The sequence below is a fragment of the Dermacentor silvarum genome, chromosome 5, assembly GCF_013339745.2.
Source record: "Dermacentor silvarum isolate Dsil-2018 chromosome 5, BIME_Dsil_1.4, whole genome shotgun sequence".
NCBI lineage: Eukaryota > Metazoa > Arthropoda > Arachnida > Ixodida > Ixodidae > Dermacentor > Dermacentor silvarum.
Window position 1 is genome coordinate 66,071,657 of NC_051158.1, and position 26,538 is coordinate 66,098,194.

General features: G+C 47.1%; 1 protein-coding gene and 1 non-coding gene across 2 annotated transcripts in view; one reads left to right on the top strand and one right to left on the bottom strand.

Annotated features, from left to right (window-relative positions):
- Window positions 1-26,538, bottom strand: part of LOC119453428 (probable chitinase 10) — a 174,305-nt gene that overhangs the window by 121,068 nt on the left and 26,699 nt on the right. The gene's annotated exons all lie outside the window — the stretch shown is intronic.
- Trnaw-cca (transfer RNA tryptophan (anticodon CCA)) lies at window positions 19,359-19,430 on the top strand. The gene has a single exon. It is a non-coding gene; the product is annotated as a tRNA-Trp (tRNA).

Genomic DNA, 26,538 nt, shown 5'->3' on the forward strand with positions numbered 1-26,538 from the left:
ATTCCTGAGAGGAGCTCGAATGCACCGGGCTGAGAGCATGTTTGTGACGCTACTCCTCCACGCCGTTACAATCACCGAGAAGCGTTGCTGAAGCACGCTGCCCTCTTAGGCCGAAGGGTGGCGCCAATACAGGAACTGCAAAAGCTAGGTCAATTCCAAGATACCTAGCGGTACTGTATGTCATGATTATGATGCTGACGTTCATGATGATGACCTCAAAGGCAGTGGCGCCCACCCACTCAGGCGTATTGGCCAAGCATATAATGACGTTGGTAAATGTATTAGATGGATTAACGTTTACCATAATAATGATAAATCAAGCATATCATAGCAACTTTGTGATGGAACAGTCAGCCAACTGAACGCATGATTAAAAAGCGGAAATAAAACTACACCTATCCTGGATCGCTTTCTCCCTGTACGCCTAGGTTCTTTTCCTTGTTTAATTTCTTCTCTCGATACAAATTGCTCAAATAGGCGCCGTCACCGCCCAAGAAGAGCCGTGATACATGACCCCTACGTTTGCTGCCGCCACGCCATCTCCAGCCGCGTTCTTTCACAGCCTACTCCTTCTCGTTCTTTCTGTCATCATCGTCTCACCAACCGTCGCCGACAGCGGAGGATACTGTTCATTGTCTCCGGCACACAAGAAAGCATATACGCGACGGTCGGCTACCTGCACGCTTGCACGCCCGTGACGGCAACTGCCGCGGACAGATGAGGTCATCACCATCGCTTCGCCAGCCTCGGTATACATGCACCGTTCGTAATGCGAGTGCCGTCATTACACGGGAACCTCTTCGCGTCATCGCATGCCGAACGACGAGCAACCCTTGCGCGCCGAATCACGTATAAAGCGTCGTGTACACAAACGGTCTGTCGGTGACGCTTAATGGGACTCCCACGTGCTCCGTGCACGCGACGACTTTGACACGCTTAGCGCGCCAGTCGCCCGTTCGTTTCGTCATTGTCAACGCACCGAAGGGAACGGAATATGTATACGTGGTCTCTTGTTTTTTTTTGTTTTTTTTTTTGTTTTTTCGTCGATGCCTGTGCCTACACGCTGCAAGAACGAATTATGTGTTCCCTATAGGATATAGACGACGAAGGGTATAGCTCGTGTGCCCGATAACGTTATCGTGACCTTAAGCGAATGTCGTGACGTCATCATGAAATCAGTGAGCCGAATTTCGAGCTAAACTTAAGCGCCAGAGGACGTCGAATTACATGCACCACGGAGCGTTGCCAAGGGGACCCGAATCGAATAAGTCATTAACCCTTGCGTTGTGACACAGTCTCGCATGTGCGACTGTGCTCTATACTGTGTCGGGAATTTGTCAAGGCTAGGACACTGCAATTGAGACTCTGGAACGCTCATGGCAGGTGTCCCGATTTTGCTACCAACGCAAAAGCGAAATCGTGGACTTCGAAAACGTAATACTTTCCGTGATTGTTCATCATAACCATGTCGTGCCCAGAACCATGTCGTCGGCCATCATGAACAAAAAAAGTGGGTTGTTTTTTAAGTATTCGAACTCCTTTCCTTGGCGGTTTCTTTCTTTCAGTCCTCGAATTTGTGACGAATAAACTCTCTGACATCGTAGATTTAGTTTTGCATTCTGTTCTTTGTGCAGACGTATACGTCATTTGTCTGTCTCAGGCTTAGTAATACATGCTACGTGTATTTGCTTGGTTCCCCGCAGACGTCTAGCTTGCTGCCTGTACTTGCATGAACACGCTCGAGTGGCTGAAGATGCTTACACCGCTGGCGAATGCAAATTCAACGCGAAGGGCCGGGTTTTCGTCAATTATTACGACTATACGCTGACACGAGAGGCCATAATAGTTTATCCCGTGTTCTGTTAACTACTCCGACGGTAACTTTGAGGACACGTACGAAGCGTAGAACGAAAGTTCACTCCCATCGCAATATGAAAACGGCACGAACTGTGGGCATTAGAGGAAACTGCAATCGAGTCATATAGCGACATTAATATGTATAAACAGTCTTGTCCACAAGAGAGATCACTTCACACATTGCCTTTTGTAGGCGGCCGTCGTTATTGCAAAATATAATGCGGCTGGCACGAAGCATCTCGCCCTTGAGCAAATTTGCCCGTGGTTGAATCAACTTCGCACAGGGGACGGCAAATTAGCGCGCAGTAATTTATCCGCTGCGAAAATGAGTGAAAATAGCACGACTATGGTTTTCTGGCTCGACCAATTGCAGCACGGGCATCATGCCACAGTCTCTTTTGCGAAGCTTTTTTTTTATTTTCGGGTAAAGTTGGCTGCGGTAAGGTTCCTCATGCTTAGCCCCCCCCCCCCCCCCCTTTCAGTTCTTGACGTCGAGTTCGCCAACTTAGCTACAGTGACATATCCACATTATCATAGCGGGGTCTTCAAAAAAGTAATGTTCGGCATTTCTTAAAGACAGGTAAGGTGCGATTGTTAAGCTCTTCCCTCACGATTACTTTTGACCCAGACACATACATTTTAACCTGATTCGATCTTGTAAGTAGACGAAGGATTCTGCAAATCACACTAATTAAGTATTTTCCCAAAAGAAAGCCGGACAATTAATCGTGTAACGCAAGAAGTCGGCCAGATCGCGGCTTGATAAGAGACGTCCCCTCCACACTTGCCCGATGGTGAGACGCAATGTCACGTCGTTCGTGGGTGTCTCCCAATTCAGTTTTGGATATTTCAGGGTGAAATTTTCAGGAACTCATTACGCTGCAAAAATTAGCGGCGTCAACTTTTTTTTTGCGTGTCTGAAACCGGTTGTGAACTCCTCGGATGAGAAGCTTCAAGTCCCGCATTAGGATCAACTGTCTGACTCTATGTCCGGTTAGAAAGTTTAGTGCAAGAAGCCTCAAGTCTCGTATTACGATCAATTGCCTGACTCTTCGATTAGAAAGTTTAGTTCAATGAATTCTTAAGATCTTTCGCGCGCATTTGACGAAACACCGTATATTGTCTAGTACGTAACTTACAAACGTACCTGCACGAGTTAAAATGTGAGCGCAGGATAAGGCCAAAGTCCCCACTGTTCCCTTCTTTCATTGTTACCGTCGTTTCTCGATTGCGTTTCTGCGCATATGGCGTTATCACTTATCTACAGCCTTTCTTTTAGGCGAAGGTAGCGCCAACACGAACCCCTCATTTAAATGTACAACCAGTCTTGTTCTCTTCTCACAGTTCTGATCGTAGGTTGTCGTGAATAGGCACAAGCGTGTCCCGAATAAAATATTGCAGGTGCCTCATTAGTTCAATTGACCACTTTCAGGCACTGCAAAAAGGCAAGAAAACCTACGCTTTGATGTCGTGTAAGCTGCTCTTGAGTCAACTGGCATCCTCAATATCCTTTGTATATACCGTTTCCTCGGAGCTCATTACGAGTCAACGCTTCGCCTTTCTAACGAAGAAGGCTTAGCTGCAGAACTCTGCGCGAGTCCTCGGCAAACGTGTAACGGAACTAACTGTCCCACCGCGCATTTAAATAAGCGAGACATGGGATGAGAAAAGACGTCTACCACACGCACTAATCAATTGGTTTTCTTTTTTTTTCTTTTTTTTTCAACACATCAAACTCGAGTCACCTCGGCACGTCGCGAACTAAACGTAAATTAAATTCGGTAGTTTTTAAATGTCAAAACCTCGATATGATTATGAGGCACGCCGTAGCGTTGGGGAACTCCGGGTTATTTTGACCACCTGGTGTTCTCTCACGTGCCCGCAATGCACGGTACACTGACGTTCTTGCCTTTCGCCCCGAGGGCCGGCCCGCCTGGCTTGGGAGTCGAACCCACGTCCTCGTGCTTAACAACAGGGCACCATTGTCACTGCGCCACCACAGCGCATCAATCAGCCCAACAATGTGTTTTAGCTGGCCAGTTGGTTCTATGACATGATGGAACACGGCGCTGCGAAGCAATATTATTGACAGGCACGTGAAGAACTGGCACAGTAGACAAATATCTCTTCTTCGTGCTTCTCTAGTGTCCCAGTTCATCGCGTATTTGTTCGTAGCAATTGCCCTGCGGCCCCGTGCTCCACCAATCAGTCCAATCAACGGGAACAGTTATCGACTATAACCATACTCGTTTCACTATATTTCCCACTCTTCTCCCTTTCTATCACTCGTAAAAATGTAAGCCAGATTGGCCGAGTCGCGGATGTCTTTATCTACATGTCATTTCACAATTGATGATGTTCTTGTAGAGCTCCTTCTTGTTTACTATAGTCTCTGCGAAGCCGGTTTGTATACGGATGCATCTAACACGCTTCATCATTCACTCGTCGTTGCTACCGGTAGCTCGCATGAGCTTCACCGAACGTGCTCCGACTGTGCATCGATCTAACGAGCACATTATCGCGTTTTTTCTCACGGCTACACCGCGGAGGGCTCTGGCAGGGTCCCCATTATTCTAGGCCCTTTCGCTAGCTATGCGTGCTCTTCTGCGTAGCCTTGCCACGTGACAACTAACTCCCCGCACGGGTTATCGGCGAAGAAGTCGCCGAAGAAAAAAAAGCGCGGGAACTGCTTTGGCATGAAATCTGACTCGACCTTCGAAGAAAGGACTCCGCAGTGGCTTTTGCGCCTTGCAGGTTAAAACAGAAGCGACGCGGAGTCGAGCGTGTCGTGCACGTCATTTGTCACCCGCCCGCTTTGAAAGCGGTGTGATAAGAAAAATGAGGTGTTCCAGTTACGCTGCGAGCTTACCCGTATATATCTGTGTACTCTCGAAAACGGATGTACTGTGGGATGGATGATGCAGAAGCGACGCCTCCTGCGGTGCAGCCACTGTTCAAAGTATGCTTGGCGAAGCGAGATACGTGCGCCATTTGAAGATACCTTCTTTCTTCATCAGTTTCATTCTCTTCTTCCTTTCTTTCTTTTTTTTTTCTTTTCTGCGAGAGCTCGGCCTTCGTATTCTACGAACTTCGATCCCTCCACGCACCACGTCGAGCTGATGAGAGCCAGTGGTGGCGACGGCCGCATGATTAATCAAGGCCACCTGCCAACGGCAAAGAGCTAGGACTTATCGAACCAAGCTCTGTAAATTCGGCCTCAGGGCCCATGTTCATGAAACAATTTCTTACGGTAGAATCGTTCGGTAAAGTTTAGTCCTAGCCAACCTTGTCGCTGTATATAACATTAGCGAAGGCGGTAGGCCAAACAGCATACAGCGCTTAAGAACAAAAACGTTAGTGCATTCGGTCCTAGATTTCTTGAAGATGCTAATGTTCCTTATCTTTCTTAGAAGTTGTAACCTTGGAAGCTCTTTCTCTCCAATGATTGTAACGTTTTTTGCTTCAGCTTCGATGCAGGCGAACGACAATCGCTTTCAGGTGGTCATTGGTCTCGAAGAGAGCAAGCAGCTTGGTCCCACGTATTTGATCCAGAAACGTTCAGGCGGCAGAACCGAAACAAATCCCGTTCGCCTATACACTTCGAGCGTCAAATGTAATAGCCACCACAAAACGAATGTCCCACTTTTATCTTCTTTTCGTGTTTCGATTTCTTGCTTTTCCGCCTGCGGTTTCGCAGCCGTGGCAAATCGTTACCGAACGCATTGCGCCGGGCCTTCGGCGACCTACCGCGAAGACATTTCGCAAGAAACGACCTCCGCATGCACACAAGCGTGAAAATGCGTCGAACAAGGAAAGACTGACTGCAGGTCAGCAATACAACGACTGTATACGTACGTAATAGCGAATCGTTTATTATAGCGAGAAAACGCATTTCTACCGTAACTATTGGAGCGCCTCGTCCCCGTTGATGCGTGAAACGAACGCAGCTCTTGTTCTTCCATATTTAGAAACCGTGGCCACGCACGTACATCATGAAGCTATTCTCATAATGTAACGTTAAGGCTTGTAGAGCGTAAAAAGCAGTAAAAATTTGTGTGAAATCTGTCGGCGCCATAATTCACCCAGCACCTGTTGTATATACCGTGCAGGACATCAGCCAAGTTAACATCTACAGCTTCTCATTAATTTTAGAACCTTTCAAAGAAAAGAAAGGTTCTTGTGTCATTCTTGTTTTATACCAGCAATAAACATAAAAGTATATTTGTATGCTCCTTGTCTCAGTAACTCACCGTATCTAAGCCCGCCTGCTTAGGTTTTCTTCTTTTCTTTTCTTTTTCGAAGAAAACGTACACTGCAATCCGAGGTCTGAAAGTCAAATCTCTGAAGCCGTTCCAGTAGTCATCACTATTCATTGCAACATTCACCGTGTTTGCTCAGTACGCCTGCACTCTCCTAAGACACACATTTGTAACGCTTCTTTTCAAAATTCTAAGAAGCAGCGTGCCATAATGAATTCGCAAAACGTCCTGTATGAACTGAGTCACATACACCGGTATCTTCAAGATCGTCGCACGCGCTTTCTTTTATTGTCTTTTCTTCGCCTTTTGCGCCGCTCTTCATTTATACGTACTACATGTATACTTCCAACTCCCTTCTCCAAAGCCACCGCGTCCGCAAAGCAACTGTTAAATAAATGAACGTTTTCTAACGTTCCCACCTCCCTGGCTCACTGCCCGCGACTATGTAGCTACAATTTCTGTAACGGACGACACTTCAAGACCGCAAGGAGCTCAACGCGTCACCACAGGCGAAGGTAGTCATTCTTTCTACCGGTTTTCCGTACGCCCCGCGGTCAAGCAGCGCTGTCCGTGAGGCAATCGCGCGGACCTTGCGGATGCCTTATCACGTGCCGGAAACGCACGACTAAGCGACCCGTCACCGAACGGGGTCTCATTTGCATGAGGTTTCGTTTTCACTGTCCGGCTCGCATCTGCCCGCCCGCTAGTGCATCCTTTTGTCCGGTGAGCCAGCGCGAAAGCCAAGCGGCCAAGAAGAGCCACTATTACACACCTCTTGTTTGCCTATACTCTCCACGGAGCGGTATGTATGTGTACCCTGTGTCGCAAGCCAACGCTCGCCTAGCAGACGTCCCAGAAAGGGAGCAGACGACGATGCAAGTGCCGTAGTCTGCTACAGCGGTTCGCCATGATTCGCGAGCGTGTCCTTCTACTATACGCACGCTGTAGCATACTGATGCCGCAAGCGGTGATATAGTGGCCTCGTAACAGGCGTCGTCTGCAAATTGCGATAACTATCACCTATAGGCTAACCGCCACGGTGGCCTGCAGTGGTTATGAGGCGGCGTCTTATAAAAGTACGCAAGTTATCTTCTAACCGTCTGGAACGAGTCTGTGAGACCATGGAAATTTGGCTTTGAGTGGCTTACCAGACGACCTCGAGTTGACAGACGACAATGCGTAGTTGGTGTCGGCCAGGCCGCCGTTACAAAATTAGCGTCCGACGGCCTCGGAATAGGTGTGCGCGTTGTGGTGAGGTTTTCTAAACAAAGGCACGGAATATTAAACGGGAAGTGCTTTAACGAGCAACGACCTTGAGTAAAAGGAGTCCCGCATTCTATTTAAATGCTAATAAAGCCAGTGTTCTCGAGTAGTTTCCACCAGCAGCGTTCTAAAAATATAGAGGATAACAAACGCTGCAGTAGAGCGACTTAGATTTAGCCGTTTTAGTTGCAAATCTTCCCCCTTATTTTTTTTTTTCGTGAGATGGCGTTGCGAACTGACCTCACGCGCCCGTATTAGGCAGTATTATCAGTCCATTATCAGCATAAACCTAACAGTGTATGACCAGTGCTTTCTTAGACTAAACGCTGGTTCTCAGGTGGTGGGTCGCTATTGAAGACACTAATGAGTGACTACGAAGTCTCTAAACAGCAAGAAAGTGTTTTTTCTATCCCATCTGTAACGCCATGATTACTTTTTTTCTCGTTGTCAGTGAGACTTTGTTTGCTTTAGTGCTTAAATGTTCGCTGTCTTACACCAGTCTGCAGCCTTGACGTTTCCGTGCCAGTGACTCATTATGGCAGTGCTGTGATCTCAAATACTTTACTGGTCCACGAGCAAAGACTAGGTATGCTTAATCACACCTTGTGTTCTGCTTCCGCATTAAGGATGATATGACCATATTTACAACTTTGTTTTTTAGTATCTAGTGAAGGTTTCTTCTATTAAGAAATTGTGAAAGGTTCTAAATATTTTAAATATTACCATCAATATATACTTTTGTCTTGTTTGGCACATTGCTGTTGGCCGTGATTTCGGGATAGTAAACTCTTTCTTATCCAAACTTCCCTTTTATCTCAGTGCACAAGATATAACAACAACTTTCGTTGTCTGACATATTTTCAGATCTTACAAAAAATTAAAAAAAGGAGAAAAGAAAGACCGCAGAACAGCAGAGAAAAGGCAAGCGGGACAGACAGGACACGGCCTTCAACTGATGTGGCTGGCTCAGTTGAAAAATACTGACGTCCCTGTCCAGTCATCTTTTCTCTGTGTTACTTTTTTATTTCCCAAGCCCTGGGAACGTCTCAAATGTCCAAGTACGTAACCGCACAGCCTTTTGCAATAAAGGCCGTAGTTGGTTCGTGGCCTCACCCGGCTACTGCACCCATGTGCAGTTAGCCGACTGTTCTTCTATTCAGGCGAGACGAGAAATACGACGCGACGTGGCGCGTCGGTGCTCTAGATCGCAATCATAATCAAATCACCGCGACGAGGTCACTGGGGATTGTGTTTCTCCTTCAAGGATTCCCCTCCCACCACCCTCCCGACACACCGCTATGCTCCCCTTACTCGCCGGAGGCACAACAGTGACATTTCGGCCGCGACGGCCCGTTACGCGTGCACAAAGTTCACGTGCACGTTTCGGAGTCCAGCGCACCGTTGCTGCATTACGCCTCGGCATCGAATTGGGTCGACATGCCGTTCAACCACTGACGCTGGCTCACCGCATGGCTCGCCACCTTACGAGACACTTGCGGCTTACAATCTAACTTGCTTGTAGCGCGTTCACTTTTCATGCGGAGGTGATGCGTTCGCGCTGCCCGATCTCGGAGGCTTTTTGTTGTCTTTTTGTAACCCTTTTTGTTGTCCTGTCGTTTCCGCTACTGCTATAGTTGTTACTCCTTTTGTAAACGAGCGTCACTACAACTCTTCTGAACAGACGCTCGTTAAGTCTGTAACGTTGCAACGTTTCGCCGATGATTTGATAGCTCGTACGCGTAACGCTCCGATGGCGAAGAAAAGCACGCGGATAAAGAATACAAAAGAAGCAAAACTGTAGCAAAAAGCGAACACTGAGAAGACGCTACCGTGTTCAGCGCAATAAAGCACCTGGTTGTCCAAGTAGCGGGTCCTATACACCCGTAAAGATTCTTGAGTAAAGCACAACCGCAGCATCACTCGCAGCCCGCTTCGCAACATTTCTTGTTTGTCTTTCTCCGTATCGCTTTTTTTTTTTCACTTTGACTCGCTCCACCTTACTGACGCTTCTCAAACTGCCGCCCTGACCTACCCGCAGCCGCTTGCGCTACCGTCGTTTGGCAACCATAAGACAGAATGAAACAGCAAACAAAAAGCGAGAGGTTTTGATAGAAACGCGAGATCTGGGACACCCCATCCCAGGAGGGGGTGCCGGTTGAAGCCGTCTGCTGTGCGCGTGGCGGCCGCCAGGAGCAGCACCTTCGGTCGCTCGTCTTCTGGAACGCAGTAAACCGCGCTTTCTGCTGCTTGAACGCGGATTAATCGACCCCGCGGTTGGGCTGAAATGACGCGTGACGAATGGGGGCGCCATTACGTGCGCGAGGTAGTAACACCAAAGCGCGCGACCTCACCGCCAAACACCTGAGGGCGCTGCGGCCGTCCTTGAGAAAAAAAAAAGTATTCTTCTGCATGCTGACACGCTTAGAGGCGGATGCACGTCGTCTGCTGCTGTTCCTGTCGTCTGCTTGCGGTTGTCCGTCAAAATCGTCTGCACGCTAGCAACCGTTATACCAATTTTTTTTTTAAACCTCCTTGAGTCAGACGGAGGGGTGCGCAAAGTGGATTACGCGGCTCGCCATTGTTCGAGCGCGAGCGTGGCTCGTGCTGCAGCTGTGACGCAACTGCGCTTGGACGCGAGGTTCCATTAGACACGCGTGTCGTGCAGACAACCGTGGCCCTCTGGTGGCCGTGTTGCCGTTTGCGATTATTTGGACCATGCTACCTACAGTTACTTTTGTGGCGTTAGTTACTTCTTTTTCGTTCCCGAAGCCAATCAGTTCGCGATCTTGACAAGCTTTGACCTAGAAAACCGTACCCTATCCTATGACTGAAGAAATTGGCGGTCTTGGATGTTCCACGTGACATAAGCGATTTAAAGATTGGCCATTCCACGAATGAAAAAGAAAAAAAAGCAGATATTGCTTTTTTGTGAACGTTCTGCTACCTCCCCGCTGAAACCATCTGTCGGCTAAATTTCGCGCTCGCGCGTCAAAGCTAAGTCCGGTGGTTAGTAAAAAATTGCGCGCTTCGTAGAATACATATTGACAAAGCATGTATAGCGAACTACAGCCCTTACGTAATCGCGGGAGTTGTTTGTCACTGTCAAATTACAGCACGACTGTCGTCAATGCTTACGCCATTGCACTCGCCAACTCGGCGGGTCGAACACGAAGTAGTGTCAGCCAATCGTGACGCAATATTGTCGTATTGGCAGCAGTATCGTCATAGAATATTTTGGAAAGTGATAGTTTGCCTTTCATTTTCTCTAGTAATAATTCCAACTACGTTCCGCAAATGAATGAAAATAGGGCTTCAGGTTAAAAGGTTAGTTTAGTAGTTTAAATTAGTCTTATGTTGAATTTTATTCTCGCTTTAAGTGTTCACTTTGTGTGGGCAAAGCCGGCTACGTTTTCTTTTCCGTCTAGCAGAACAGCGCACTGCGAACAGAAGCCATCTCATAACAAAAATGCAGAAAACAGATTAGATCTCAATGGAGGCGGCGTTCATTCATCACAAAGAAATCGTGAACTAATGGTCATTTATCTTAAAGACGTTTTGTAGGGCGTTTCCGGGCAGGGGTTGTGCTTCACCCCTTTGTTACCTTTCTTGCTCTGTTTAGTTTTTCCTAACATGCGGAAGTGACTATTCGGGCCAGGCAACCTCTTTGACTTATGCATGACGCCGTTGCGTTTTTGTTCACCCGAGGCCGTGACCTGGCAAAACTCCCCCGGCAAGTGCAAAGAAAGCGCGGTGAACAACGGAAGGCATTGTTTCTGCAAACCTCAATATAGAATGCACCTCGGAAGTGCATGCTTAAGTCCCTGCCTTCAAGACACGACTAAACAAGTGTTTCCTAGCCCGTATCCATCTACTGCGATGAGTGAAATCGCCTTGTATTCAAAAATAGCGTGACTATGGGTGATCTAGCTATGACACACGTGATCAAATGTATGCAGGCCAGATATCCTGACAAATTTTTATCTCTCGGTAATTTGGGATGGAACCTGACGATGAAGACTGCAGTTAGTACTTGGCATTGAAAACACTGCAGTAGTTTGATGAACTGCATGGACTGGTTGGTGCATGTTCAAGGGAAACGAACAGCTCAAGAACCAGCAAGTAGTGTAGACGACTGATGACAGCGTTGACTAACAAATAGTCTTTATTTCATATCAACTGCAATATATTTAGTGTTCTTCTATTCTGGGTAAGTTGTCTTTGCTATATATTGCAGTTGTTATGCAATAAACCCTGGTTGCTAGTTGGTGCTGTATCGTTCACCTACACTGCCTTTCGCCTGCACTGTCGTTTTACGGGTTGTCTACATTGTATTTCGCCAGTGTTCGATTCCATTCTGCACTGCAGTTCATTCGCCACTTTCAGGTTCTCAGTTTCAGTTGCCAAGAAATTCGGAATTTTTTCCCCTGATCCCCCTGGTTCTGAACTTTTGTTCAGGAATGTGCATAGTTCAGGAGCGAAAAGCGCTGAACACGACACAGAAAACACTGGGAGATAGAAGGCTCTTCCGGCCCATGTACTATGCGTCACAGTCATGCCTTGCATGACTGTGACTCATATACTCATGGCACAACTGTGACTCAGTTGTGCCATGCAGTCACAGAGGTCCCCGCTAGAATGTCCCCGCTACAATGTGGCAAGAAAAGTGCTCACGACTGCGCTTGAAAAACTGGACAATCGCCCCTTCACACAAGAAAAAGATTTAGGACCCTGGTCAAGACGGGCTTCGGCACTCAAGGCCTTAAGGGCTCTGCTGAAGTTCTTAAGGGCTTGTGAATTGTGCGACCGGCTTTGAACGTTGTAGCGCGTAGGATCGCGTTAATGCACGAATTTTTCTTACTTCATGTTTTTTTGTTTATTTGTTTCTTCTATCACCTTTTATTCCCTTTACCCCTTTCCCCAGTACAGGGTAGCCAGCCGGTATTTACGTCGGCTAACGTCCTTGTCTTTATTTCCCTTTCTTTCTTTCTCTCTTGTGCGATGCAGACCAAACAGCGGTTTCGCGTTATCTTTCAAAAGAAACATGCATATTAGGTTATTCGGTGAATTTAGTCAGTACTAGATTGAGAAGCAGAAAGGTGGAGGATACAGTTAAATTTGAAATGAATCTAGGTAATTCACAGCAAGCTACGGAACTGCAAGTGATAGGTGTAGGGATAAAGGATAGAAAGACGGCGGCGTAGTGCCAAGCTCGCCGACCAAATCTGGGCAGTCCAGCAGGCCCGCGAAGCGGCAACTAGGCAAGGCCTGGACGTCCCGACGTGGGAGACCTGAGCCCGGGTCATCAATCTGCAGGACACTTAAAGTGTTTACCAACCAACCAATAGATTAGACAGCTAGCGACGGCAGCAAACGTCATAGTTGAGATTTAGAGGCTAAGACAAAATTTGACACGTCGCGTAATTCACATAGGAGATAAGCGGTCGCGTATTCTGGCAACAGAATGGTTGCCAATGGCAGCCCCGCGGTGTGGCGGAGAATGGAATAACAGTGATGAGTATCGAAAATTTCAAGCATAAGAAAAGTTCGGCTGACGTAGAACAGTGGTATCTTGCGATCTCTCAGAGATGCCATCGTTCTGTTGTGGACCTAAGCTGCTCATCAGGATGATATCTAAAACCATGCGCTGAACGAATGTTTTCGGGCTCGGCTGCCGCCAAGGACCGCCAAATTTTGTTTAAGTGATAAAACTACCGTCTTCTGAGATATCTGTCCAAGTAATTGCTCATCCTTCGCTACAGCCCATGTTCTTGAAAAAATTTGCTCATAAGGCACTACTATAGCATCCGTTTATCTAGTAGGCAACGACGGAGGTACGCATGGAAGGTACTGACGCATAACTTCAGTTCTCATCAGCGTTTGAATCCTAAAGTCGGGCTTCAGCCAAGGAATACGCGGAACTGATAAAATACGAATATTTCAGGCCTTACAGAGTACACAATGTTCGCTCGACTTAAATTAAACAGGTGTCGCCTGCAGGATGGAGTTCTCACACTCCACACTGCCACGTTTACTTTGCGTGCCATAAATTTTGTTAGCAGAAGTTATAAGTGAACTCTATCAGCGGAACAGTAGTAAAGCATTTTCATTCATTTGAGTACTCATATTGGCAATCATTTATTCTAATCATTTTACCCAAAGGAAGTTGTAATTGTTCAACTTCGCCGTCAGAAGGTTCTCCCGTGAATCCACCGGTCACCGTGTCTTCATTCTACCTAGCTAAATGCGAGTTCAAACTGAAGAGATGTCTTGTTTAGCCAACCCTGGGGTTTTGCATCAGGAACTCCGGCTCATCTCTTGTCCGCCTGAAGACCGTTTTCTGGCTCGTATTAGAAACATGTTTCTTGGTGTAATGAAAGCAAGGAAACAGAAACGCGAAGGAAAAGAAAACGCCAGCACATTCAGCCAGGGGAAAACGGTGTCACGCAAAACAAAGCTCGCGCGGATTCTGCACAGCGGCGGACCCTTCTGATGGCCCCGCGACTTCCGTCGTGTCTACAACGACCGACAGAACGATCGGCCGTCTCTCAGGTTTTCTTGACTTACGACCCACCCTCGAGAGATGCGAGTCGAAACGATGACGACAAGAACAAGGCTAAGCGACCTCGGGCAGTGATCGGCACAAGCGTCCACGCGTCTTTCCTCCGTGATACGCGAGGAAGACTACAAGGGGCGCACGCTGTCGGGAATGACAAGGCATCGTACGTCATGGCTGCGATGTCAGTGACTTGTAGGTCATAGACAACGCTTTCGGCGAATGAGCCCTATACCACGCCGAGACCACGGACCATAAACGTTTCCCAAAGAACGGGTCGCCGCACGCGGTGGTTTCGTTCACAAAACGAGATCTACTCTATGGTCGTGAATATTTCGAGGTACAACCGAGGCAGTAACTGCGCTCAGAACAAGGACAAAGGCAGAGCAAATATAGAAACGGCACAGTGCATCGTGTGGTTTATTAGTGGCCCCACTTTGTCCCGCTCCTTATCGCTGTGATACCGCCTCAATATGAATAACCAGCTAGTCGATGATTTCGCGTTAACACACTTGTAAAAAGAAGAGTTAGGCATAGCACGAAGAAAGCTCGATAAATGCAATACCACCTATTAGTATAATGTGAGGTGTCGACATCTACCGGATAGCGCGTGGGCACACATTCTCTGTTAGAACTGACAGGTTTGGAGTCTTGCATCGAGATATTATTATTGACATGGAAGAAAATTATTCTCCTATGCTCTATGGTTGAAAAACTAATACGGGACGATTAGAAAAAAAACTTTTAAATATGGGGCTTAAGAAATGCTCCTTTCTGGTCGGGGCTGATCACTGAACAGTTATGATAAAATATGGACACCGACCACATATTTTTTTTAAGAGGAACAGGATATGTTTCGGCGTCCCCACAGCACCATTTTTCACAACACTGCCATGTTCGTTTGTCTTTACCTGCTCGGTGTCCGTGTTTTCACGAAACTGTGCCAGAATTAAATTTTCGTAATTCCCATAATTCCAGTCATGCAGTACACAAGTTTACTATCAATTTTCCTAAAGTGGCGAAACTTAGGTTGGCAATGTCGATATATTTTGTCCTTGTGAAGAACACAAACACCCGATAGCCCTCAAAACTTGGTTTCGCGAGGTATTCGGGCCTCCAAAAGAGGCTTCCTAACTCCAGGCAAAACGAGAACGTCGTCTGGTGAGCGTCATACTTTTGCGAGGGTTCCGGGGTCAAGGAGTCGTCTGCTACAGTTACGGGCCCATATAAGTCGTCTGCTCTACTCCAAATTGTCTGGCGAGCATCCTGTCTGCTGTCTGCTACTACGTTTGCCGCGTTTATACTGTACTATACGGCTCTTCTGTAGCGCAGTCTTCCAACGGGCGTCAGTCACATGCAAGCAACAGGTTATATACATGGGAACTCGTAGAAAGGAAATAATTCCCGCTGTCTGCCCGCGCGCACGTTGAAACAAGCCATAAAAACGAAAAAAATAGAAGTAGACCAGAAGCACCGCATTGTGCGTCTCCGAGTGAAGGGTTCAGTCACGAAAGAAACACCCCAACGTCGTCCGCCATTCCAGCACCAGACGCAAACGACAAACGCAATGACGAACAAGAAAACACGACTGCCTGTTTTTACAAGAGCTAGCCCCGGCGGGAGCAAAGTACCTCAAGCCTCGTGAGTACCTTGCTTGTTGTAGGTGTCTACACCACAATCCCTATTGTCGGTAGAGGGTTCCTCACACACCGCGTGCTATGCTACGTTCACCAACAACATTTATCCGCCTTTGTCTGCGGCGTTGGCTCACGACCCAGGAAGATATTTAACACCATGAATCGCCTCCAAAAGCAGGAAAGAACAGCACCTTTTTTTATTTTCATTTCCGCGAGGCTGTTTTCTCTACGTTTCCTTGCTCGTCATGGCGTTCGCCCTGCCACGTATTAGGCCTAACTCAAGCGGTGACCTCAAGGGCGTCCCAGCTGTCTGTGCGCCTGTCAGGGTTAGCACACACACGCGATGTCAGAGGGCAGGTGTACGTATACACTTCTGTACATCAGCAGATAAAACACGCAAGACGTAATTCGAACCGTTACTCCAACCCCTTGTGACCCCGGCAGGTGCGCCCGTACACGAGAGCACACTGACAAGGCGTAGCAGACGACAGTAATCATTTTCGTCTGCTACCTGGTGGACCCTGCTGCAGCAGACGATCAAAAACAGGTGGCAAAGACGCAGGGTTATTGTGATTATGTGCAGAATGACGTCACTCGTGCTTCGTGACGTAGATGTACGTGTGTAGAAGGTGTCCTTTTGTGACCCTGTTAAATAACGCATCGAAGCGCGCCTTTCGTATTACGGCAAGAGGAAGGAACTTCTGCTTTGTCCAATTGTTCGGAGCCGTTCATTGTTCGCGTGCCAATTGCAAACGTGGAGAGGCTACCGGAAGCATACTAATTATTTCCGGTTTCGGACGCGAGATGTTGTAACACGTTTTCGGAGCGAACTGCTGCTCCTCTATAGTCAAGCGTACAATGTGATTCGCTGCCGTTATTGCAACCGCTCTTGTGAAAAATAGCTTTACCATGGGGGCTGGCACTCATCTTCCAAGTGTTTCAGTGCTATGAAATTTGATGCTTGCAATCTGCCTGAACAAATACATCACAAAAGCGCTCGCCGTTGAACCGCGTGTTTCACGGCTTCCTTGTTATCAAATAGTGCCTTGTGCGTATCAGATAATCGCTAGTACACTGAGCCACTACAGGCGGGCAATCTAACTAGCGATACTGGATCACGAGAGCAGTGATAACCAAGTCGAGATAGAGGAAAGGTAGTTGGGCAGGTCCCGTGACGTGCAAGACCGATAACCATGAGACCATTCAAGTAACAATTATGCTTTCGAGGAATGTAAAACATAGACGTCCTCATACAATTGTCGTAAATGGGATGATGATTATAAATGCGTTCGATAAGGTCGTCAGATCCGCAAGTTGTCACCTTCAGGGAAGTCGTGTGAACACTTTTTTTTTCGAAACTATGGCATATCTATAGCTAAACTATTCTATATACTTCCTTATAAGGAATACTAGAGGAAATCTGGCTATACTGTCTACGAGAACTATAAGTATCGCGGTTCGGCTAGCATTGAAAAGATGTACATACATGGATTTGCCTGAACTTTGTCCTTCTATTGGTTTGAACGGATTCGTCACTGTGAAAGTTGATTGCCTTCAACAACACATTGCGCTTTAAATGCTTCAATTCACAATGATTACACATGTGTGAACAAACTGATTCCCTTGCTGTAAAGAAAGCTATGACTATTTCGAAATTCCGCAAGCTAAAGCGTAATAAACAACGTCGCAAGCACAAAGAATAGACAACTCTACGTACTAACAATCATTCCCCGGTACCTGGATGATATCGCAAAGCCAAAGTTCCCTCTAGTAATTTAAGTAGCAAACTCTGAGGATTCTACAGCAACGGTGTAGAGTTATCGCCGGAGAGGGTTCTCCTCTGATACGAAAGAAATGCGAGACGCGGTAACCGCAACATTGCACGCAATTTCTGAAGCAGCAATGGCTCCCGGCGTGCCCACTATACTAATTCTCCGTGCAATCCAACGCGCCTCGACTGACCATACACGAGTCGGGCCTCACAGAGCGAGAGGACCGTGCACGACGCAAGAAAAATTGCTCGCCGTCTCGCGCGCTCCCGCCGCCTGATAATGCGCCCAATTGACTCGGCAGTCGGCCACCATATAGACCACTCGAGCGGTAGCCGAGTCAAGCCGGTGCGGGCGGCCGAGTGCATTTCGTCGGCCGGCCGGAGACGGCGGCTGACCCAGATTCGGGGCGTACGTCGCCTATGAGCCGTGCGTCCATGGGTCTCGTGCGCTGTGTACCGTTGCTTCGAAAGCAGGAGGGAGTTTGGGGGGTGCAGGCGGGGGGGGGGGGGGGGGGGGGGGAGCGACAGCGCTTTGTTTGGCGGCTTGTTGATGATAGAGGAGGCCGGTTTGCTAGTGAAACACCTTGCGGGCTTGCTCGCTGCCTTGGAGACGTGCGCTTTCGAAATTAATCGACGTACGCGCAGTAGGCTTGCTCGACATCTTAAGAGAGCTTTTGTCATTTACTTTGCGTCAATTCTGGTTGCGAAGAATAGCTGCAAGAAAATTGGAGGAAGACTAGAGCGAATCTGCTGTCGTTAAAGGCTTGACAAGGTTTATAACGTTTAACTGGTCAACTCGACAGAGAGGCCAGAAGCTCATCGTTCCCAGCTATTCGTCGGAATTGACGGCGAAATAAAATTTATCAGCTACTTCACAGTACCGTCTACTAAAGTACAAGGACACGCGTTTTTTTTTTTTCTGTACATCATACGAAAAGAAATATTTCGTGTTTACTGCTGCTCTGTGCTTGTTGAAGTTGTGCAGAAAGATCGCATTTTATCGTCCCAGTAGTTCATTATAACATTTAGTACTCTCATATGCTTAGTTTGTAAAAAAAAAATTCACATTTATCTTCGTTTGCGCCCCTCGTAATGTCCACGCCAGATCACAACCAATGAGTAGAGGAATCCATTCTATAGAAAAACATGCCTTGCCGTACGGAAAACAACGAAAGTGAACGCGTGACTCCGTAGCCGGCATGTTTTGGACATCCTTTAGGTCCAGAGGCCTAAAAGAAGGAAACTTGGCATTTTGTTTTCTTGAAAACCGGACAGGTAACAGTGTCACATTTCATATTCAACGACCTGCATGGGCCATAAAATGCGACTCTTCGCGAAATATGAGCAATAACAGAGTGGCGCTGAGCGCAAACTAATTTTTTGCGCGTGATGTGCAGGGAAAAATGCGCGTCTCCGTTTTCTGACTTGTACCAAGGTTGCGCCTAATCCCCGACTGCGTTCACTATTTGGCTCCGCAATTTAGCGGTTGCTTGCACGTGCTCGAGATTTCCTTGTTTCGTGTTCAACAAATATCAGAATCACCTCCACAAGCCTTACATCTGGTCAGGCTCCTCCTTATGTTTTCTGTGCGACGCCGTTATTACAAAACTGGGCTCATCTGTTATCATCAGAAACACACGCGTGCGTAGCAGTTCGTGACACCATATGCATTTTATGTGCTTAATGTATTTGTGCATTTTTCCTGTAAAGCCTGCTAAAAAACACGAGATGATTAAGAGAACAACGCCATTTTTATTGTATGGCCCTTGTTACATGGTAATGTGCCCAAACCTCCATTAGCTCTGCGACAGTGACGATGAGGTGCAATTGGATGACATAAAGGTTGGGTAGATGCGGGGAAGCATTACCGCCCAAATAAATCATTCATGTTGCGTTGACAAACGTAGTGCCGATGTAAAGTGACGATCATATACAGGTGGATGAATAACACTGAATGCGATAACTGAACCCTGTTGGCTTCGATTCAGGAGCTGTCATTTGACTGACCGCTGCAGCCTGACTCGGTGGCGCAACGGTAGCGCGTCTGACTCCAGATCAGAAGGTTGCGTGTTCGAATCACGTCCGGGTCATGCGTTTTGCTTTTTTTTAGTTTTGTCTTTTTATTGAGCTTTTCTGCCATTTATTATTTCATTATTTTGTCTAAGTGTGCAGCCTTATATTATATGCCTTCCTCGTTCGAGGGGCCGCTTTTAACGGTACGAACCTCGACCCTAAATCATCTGCCTGAAAGCACTCTTGTAATAAGCCGTTATATTCCATCTAGCACACGTGCTGCACATACGTAAGACTTACTGGCTTCAACTCTATTCGGAAAAATTGCGCATATTAGCTACATTCGATGGTGGGTACTTAAGTCGATAGTCCTGTGCTGAAGGCGTTATCATAAGCCATAAGTAATTCCGCAAAATGGAACGCTTCCGACCTGTTGCCCGACTCTATGAACCAATTCCTAATTCAAAGCACGACATCCCTAATATGTCCTTACGGAACCTTTGATACTAGGTAATATACTGTCACCCAGCTTCTTCTCATGTTTAGGAAGCCACCGTGCAATAACGCTTCTGCAACAGCGTTTCTCCTGCTTCTTTCATTTCTTGCGCCCCCTTTTTCTGTTATATTTCTTTATTGCAACAAGCGAAAAACAATGTTTCCAACGATTAAACCTGCGGCTATCAATTACGAACGACGAGCTGCTGACCGGAAGTCCGAGACAACGTCGTCTGCTTCATTACGGCAGGCGACACTCGTCTGCAAGCGGAAGTCGTCTGCGATAATGAAGAAAATACGTCTGCTGCACTTCTGCTACAGCAGACGATTACCCGCCCACTTCTGCAACAGCCGACGGCTACTTGTCCACTACAATGACTGCAGTAAGGTCAGAAACCACCAAGGCACGACGGCCGGCTTTCCTGGACGTTGTTTTCCCGTATGCGGTATGCACGGGCAGCTAATTTACCGGCAATTATAGCGGTCGCACACGTCACACGTCCGCTCTAGTGAGATACTGAAGCGGTAATTGTGAAAGAGTGTGATAAAATCCGCGTCATAGTTTAGGATTTTAATCGCTTTCACATGCGATGTTTTGTCGCTTGAGGTATGCCAGGATTCACTGGCGCGTGTTAATGCAGAAAACGTGCCAGTTCTTGTGAGGAGGCCAGCACAATAACGCCTTTTCCTTGAAAACAAGAAACGCAGGATTAGAATTTCACGTGACCGCATCAATTTTGTACCACAAGTTACCCAAATCCAATGTGACCTTGCAGTACAATTTGGAATGAGCTATACAATTAACAAAATCATTTGCTATCTATTCTAGTTCTGGATCACTTTGTAACGAGAGCACAACGTATGTCCGACAGTAATTCGAAGCATAAGTTTGGCAGTGACAAGATGAAGCTTGTCGTCACTCATAGGCTTGTAAATGCTGTGTGAATAACCTATTCTCAAGAAAAATAAATGCTCATTGATTTTTGTCTTTGCTTTCAGTATGTGTCAATATATATATATATATATATATATATATATAGGGTGTTTCAGCGAACACTTTCAAAAATTCTTAAAGGTTGCCTGTGGCGGATAGCACAATTCTAGTTAATGAGCTGGTCTACTCGAAGAGGCGGACATTACTTGCACAAGAAAGTGAAAAGCTAAATCTACTAATTACCAAAAATTCACTAATTAAGTTTTTAACTAATCACCTGATGGCCCATATTGCAATTTACAAATTGTAGCCGTGGAGTTCGCAAGGCGGATCCACTTGGAACGAATTCTCCGGATGACACCAGTTTCGAGATATTAATCCCTGAACTTTGCGGAGAAATGCATTGGCGTTCCAGTTAGTTTCTTAAAAAAACGTCGCTTAATTTATGCATTGAAGCACAAAATTAACTGGAACGCCAATGCATTTCTCCACAAAGTTCGGGAATTATTATCTCGAAACTGGTGTCATCCGAAGAATTCGTTTCAAGTTGACCGCCTTGCGAACTCCACGGCTACAATTCATAAATTGCAATATGGGTCATCAGGTTATTAGTTTAAAACTTAATTAGTGAACTTTTGTTAATTAGTCGATTATGCATTTCAATTTTTGTGCAAGTAATGTCCGCCTCTTCGAGTACACCAGCTTATGAACTAGAGTTGGGCTATCTGCCACAGGCAACCTTAAATAAATTTTTAAAGTGTTCGCTGAAACACCCTGTATATATTAGTTTTTATTCGTGTTTGTTAAAAGGGAAGTATTTTCATTCTTGTTAAATTTTGTTTCACGCAGGTCACGTGGTGCCCATAGGTTATTTGTATATGCGTGTTTCTTCAATATAAATTGCGGGTGAGCGTCATGTTTCTCTTCTGCTTTGTGCGTTAGCACTACTCTTCCAAGATGAAGGACCACCAGCACACCCAATTTACGGATTTGTTCGAAATACAGGGCCATCACCTGACGTCCCGTACGCCTTATTGTTATCCTATTTTCAGCTTTTGCCATGTTTGCGCTACCAAGTTGACGTGAACGATAGCGTAAGCGTTACTGCTACGGCATAAACGGGCGCCACTGAGGATAATGGAGCAGGATCGTCACTCGTAATACAGTTTTAAAGCAGTTCTTCACCGCCTTTGTGGGACGGCTAGAGCGCCCAGAAACAACCACCCGAATACGCCATAAGTAATGCAATTGGTCTGACCGACATGCTCTGACAGCCACAAACGATTATGACGCGCACCGTTTTTCAATGACTCCCGGAGAATTTCGAATCATCTTTAATGTGTTCTTTTCTTTTTCAACGCGCATCTAAATATTCGCAAGCGAGAATTTTCGCGTTCGGTTCCACCGGAACGAGGCCACCGGGGGGCCGGCAATTAAACCGGCGACCTTGAGTTCAGCAAGCAGAACGCCACAGAGCGCTCAGGCTGGTACCACGGCGAATCCGAGTGTTTTAGAATTTTTTAGGAGCGACTCGGCGTCACCCTGCTGTGCGGCATAAATTTCTCCCGACCCGAGTGAAACTTTGCTCACCGCTACCGGCAATCGCACTTTGCAGCAAGTTTGTTAATGAGTTCGCACTGACGTCAAAGCTGTCAGCCTGAAAAGCAATTACCAATTAGGAGTCGCGGCATGTGCTCGGCCTTGGGACCTAGCGCTTTCCAGAGACATAAATTCGCTGCGCAGAGGGTGGTACATGCGAGAGCAATAAATGACTTGGATCGAGCATTACTGGCGGCTCATGGTTTTTTTTTTTCTTTATTTGAACTATCCACACTCGCTGAAATTGGAGAACCGTCCGTCGTATATGTAACATCGTAAAGTTGTTAGCACATCCATTAAGGAAAATTTAGCGGAGCTTTAAGCTGTGTTGGTGTTGGCGACGATTTAGTAGGTAAATTTATAGCCAGTAAATTGTCCTGGTTAGATTCCTGAAAAGTCTTTGGCTAGGTTGAGTCCCTCGTCCCATTTTTTTCTTTTCGAGGGAGAGAAGGGGTGGGATATAGGCATCTTCATTTGTGGCTACGTCTAAGACACACCGACGACTTCGTAATGAGCCATTTGGGTGCACCAGCGGCTGCTTTTCTGGCAAAAGCACAATCTTGAGACCTGATAACGTTGTACGAAATCGGGGGTTGTTCTTCCGTTTCAGATTCTGACCGTTAAATCGCCATTCCTGTGGTTTAACTAAAGCTGCAGATGAAAACGAATGATAAGAAAGACAGTCTGCGGTTAACTAAAACTTTAGAAAGACAAATCGCTGGATAAAGCATCATCCTCATCACTTAGCGACGTTTCTCCAATAATTAAATGTTTCAGGCCGCGACCAGGTCACTTGGTAAAAAAAAAAACGTTATCAACACTGGCTTGAAGAGGGCGTATGTTTCTATAGTTTTATGTTGTCAATTTGTGCTGTCAAAAAAAATACAAAAACACGCCACTTGCACCAAACTCGCCCCAGCAACCGAAAATCCTAAAGCATCGGTGTATCAGTGAAAGCATCAGTGCACATGCCGTAATGACATATTAACCTTGGCAACCCTTCCGGAACAATTTACTGCTGTATCTGTTCTCGCCTGAAAATGATCATTTGAAGGGTTACCAACTGCCACGCTATAGCAGCTAGTCCTAATAAAAATAATGGCTGCGTGTATCAAGCGACGAGCTGGCACAAAGCAACTCGGAATTCGGTGCTACCGTAATCTAAAACGCATTGACCCATGGCCCTCCTTGTAGCCTGCCGCGTATGTTGGATGTCTGTGTACTGTGATGAGTAGGTCATTTCGTGCATCACCAACGTCGTCTGGAGTCTCCGGGCGTGTATGGTCAGGCAAACACCTGCAACACTCGCTGAACAAAAAGCCTCACTCTCTATCGTGACCCTGCGAAAACTAGGGCTCACTCCGTGCTGCTGGGGCAGCCTTAACACGAATGCATTGATTTCACAGCGGGCCTCATGCATTCCCGGAAGGTCGTCCACGGCACAAAAAACCCTCGAACCCTCTGTTCGTCCTACTGTCAAGATAGATCTACTACTGTCAAGATCCACTCGCGCGCCGTTTCTGCTGCTTCAGTGGCTCGGAATTCCAGTCGGCGGCGAACACTTTTCTCTAAGCGCGCCCTCAATCATGCCATCAGTATTATACTCGAAGACGGCAAGGAAGGATATGGACGTGCGCGAACGAACCTCTTAGCCGCAATTTGCTTATCGGATATCTATTGTACGGGCGGAATCGAAACTGCTTGGTAGTCAGGTCGCAGACGATCGCAGCGCCGCCACACCACACCGACCGTGCCAAGGACGCGAGGGAGATATCGCATATACAATAGCTCAACGCGATTTCAAAATCGGAGCATGCGCATATGTGAGACACAAATACGCAGCGCCTCGGTTGCACGGCTACTGCACGTCAATTTGCGCGTGGTTAGAGTCGGTTAGGCATTTTACTTTGTTTTCCGGTAGTATACCTGGAGGCCGCGATTGTCTCTCGGCGAAATGTCTGTGGAGGCGTGCATCTTTATCTGCTCGGTGGTGGCGCAGCTCTTAGCCGCGGCGACCTTACAGGCACGAGCGACCACTGCTGTACAGCTGCAGAGCGTGTGCTTAGGTATTCAGTTTATCTGGGACAGTTGGCGATGCGCGGAGGCAGCGCAGGCGAATTCGTACGCGCGCGCACACACACCGGTGCGAGATTCGCCGCCGACGTTTTTCGCGCGAGGAATCACGTTGGTATGGCGCCTTGCAGAGGCCTCGGCGCGCTGTTTATTGCTCGCTGAGGTCGAACACGACGCGTCGGGCCACGTCGTGATCCGGGTTCAATCGCATCCCGCGTGTTGTTTTATTGGTTGTCTTGTTTCTGTTCGAGAAGCCCCCACGAAAGCAAGGTGTTGCGAAGGTAGATTCCTTGAACGGCCGGCAGGGCTACGTGATTTGCTCGTTATCTGGCATTCTCAATTAGGTTCTCGATCGCTCTAGTTCTATGCATGGCTCGGACTGTGGCATCAACAGTGTGCGAATAAAGAAAAGAAGAACTGAAAGTCTGGCTAGTTGCTGTTGATTCGTTAACTACGGCGCAACAGAAGGACAGTGGACAGAAGTGAAGTGTCCACACGGAGTGATGTTTACGCATGCGGAGATTTGGCACCCTTTTGAAAAGTGCAAGTCTACGCATGTGTAAAGCCTTAGCCCTTCTTTAAAATAAAAGTCTACAATATGCACATGCGTAAACAATGCTTCTGTGTGTTGCCCTCGTTTCTGTCCGTTGTCTTTCTGTCGCACTAAGGTTAATAGCAAATCAGAAAATCCTGGAGCTAACGCTTCGACAAGGAGAGTTGTCTTCGTCAGAGCAGCAACCGTTGCTGCCTGACAAACAGGAGCGTTATGTATAGGCGTCTGGGGCATAATTTTGCTTCAACTTGTTCCAAATAAAACACCTAGGATAAACTGGCAACAGTGCAGTCTTTCTTGTGATGACACGCCATCGAGCTTATAGTGTGAATAGCTGGGATGAGCTCCCGCAGCTCCTTCCTTTTTATTAGGAAGTTTGCCGAGCTGCATAAGACATGTCATATGTACAAGTAAGGTTTGACGTGGTCGATGAAATCGCAAAGCGACCTATGGTGTGGACTAGACTTACATGAACGCTCGCCAATGTGTGCCACAGATCCAGAGATGGTAGTCATTCACTGCACAACACTGCGAAGCTGGATTAGTTCGTTTAATCACAACGTGGCGAGTGGCGCAGATGGCCGGAACAAAGCGCTGATATAGGCAGGACATTTGCGCTGCTTCTCATACGAGTTGAGCTAAATTGAGCAAGCTGACTGAGTTGATCGCACGAACGCCCTGTCTGTATATCGTGTCCCGTAGTATGCGTTGTTCTGCGAGTCTCCACTAGAAATTGGCATTAACTTCGCCGTTGTGGAACACTCTTGATGCCCTCATTTGTTTTGTCTCTCGACTAGCGAGCTCTTTAAAGAAGTGATGGGGGATGAGATCGTACATGTTCTCCCGTGGCTCAATTTTGCTTGAAGACAGGTTCGAAAATCTTATATGACGCGGTAATAAAACGAACGACCTCTCCGTAACATTACCGTACAATTGCAATCATCCAGGCGCTCATTCGAGACGGTTTTCTGTACGTTCTACCTGTATGTGTATGTGCATCACACACAACAAATATTCCATCAAAAGCGTAAATGTTCCCTGGTACGGCGTCATCACAAGCGCAATGCTACAGGAGGAACCTGCTAAGGTCCATAAAGAAAGAAAAACGCATCATGTTCTTGCGAATACAGCTAATATACCACCGCACCCTCAAAACCATTACCACTTTTCAAAATACACGGACCTTCACTCTCTCCCCCAACTTATTTTCACTCCCTCGAAAAACTTTACGCACTATTCCTCGAGGCGACTTCACCACTGCGTAAGGTTCCACTGTCTTCCAGCACACCAATCGGAAGCTTCATTACCTGCCACGCACCGCGCGGGCGCTCCAGTTTCTTCCATCACGTTTGTTCCGACAGCTGCCGCACGGGGGAGCCGCGGAAGCCCCATCTTGCCGCCCGCGTAACAGCTCAATTAGGCGATCATCTTCCTCGCCGCTGCAGCTCCCATTCGTCTGGCGCAGACTACGCACAATGCTTCATTACACGAAGCCACCAGGCTGCATGCGACGCCACTTGGCGCTGAATCC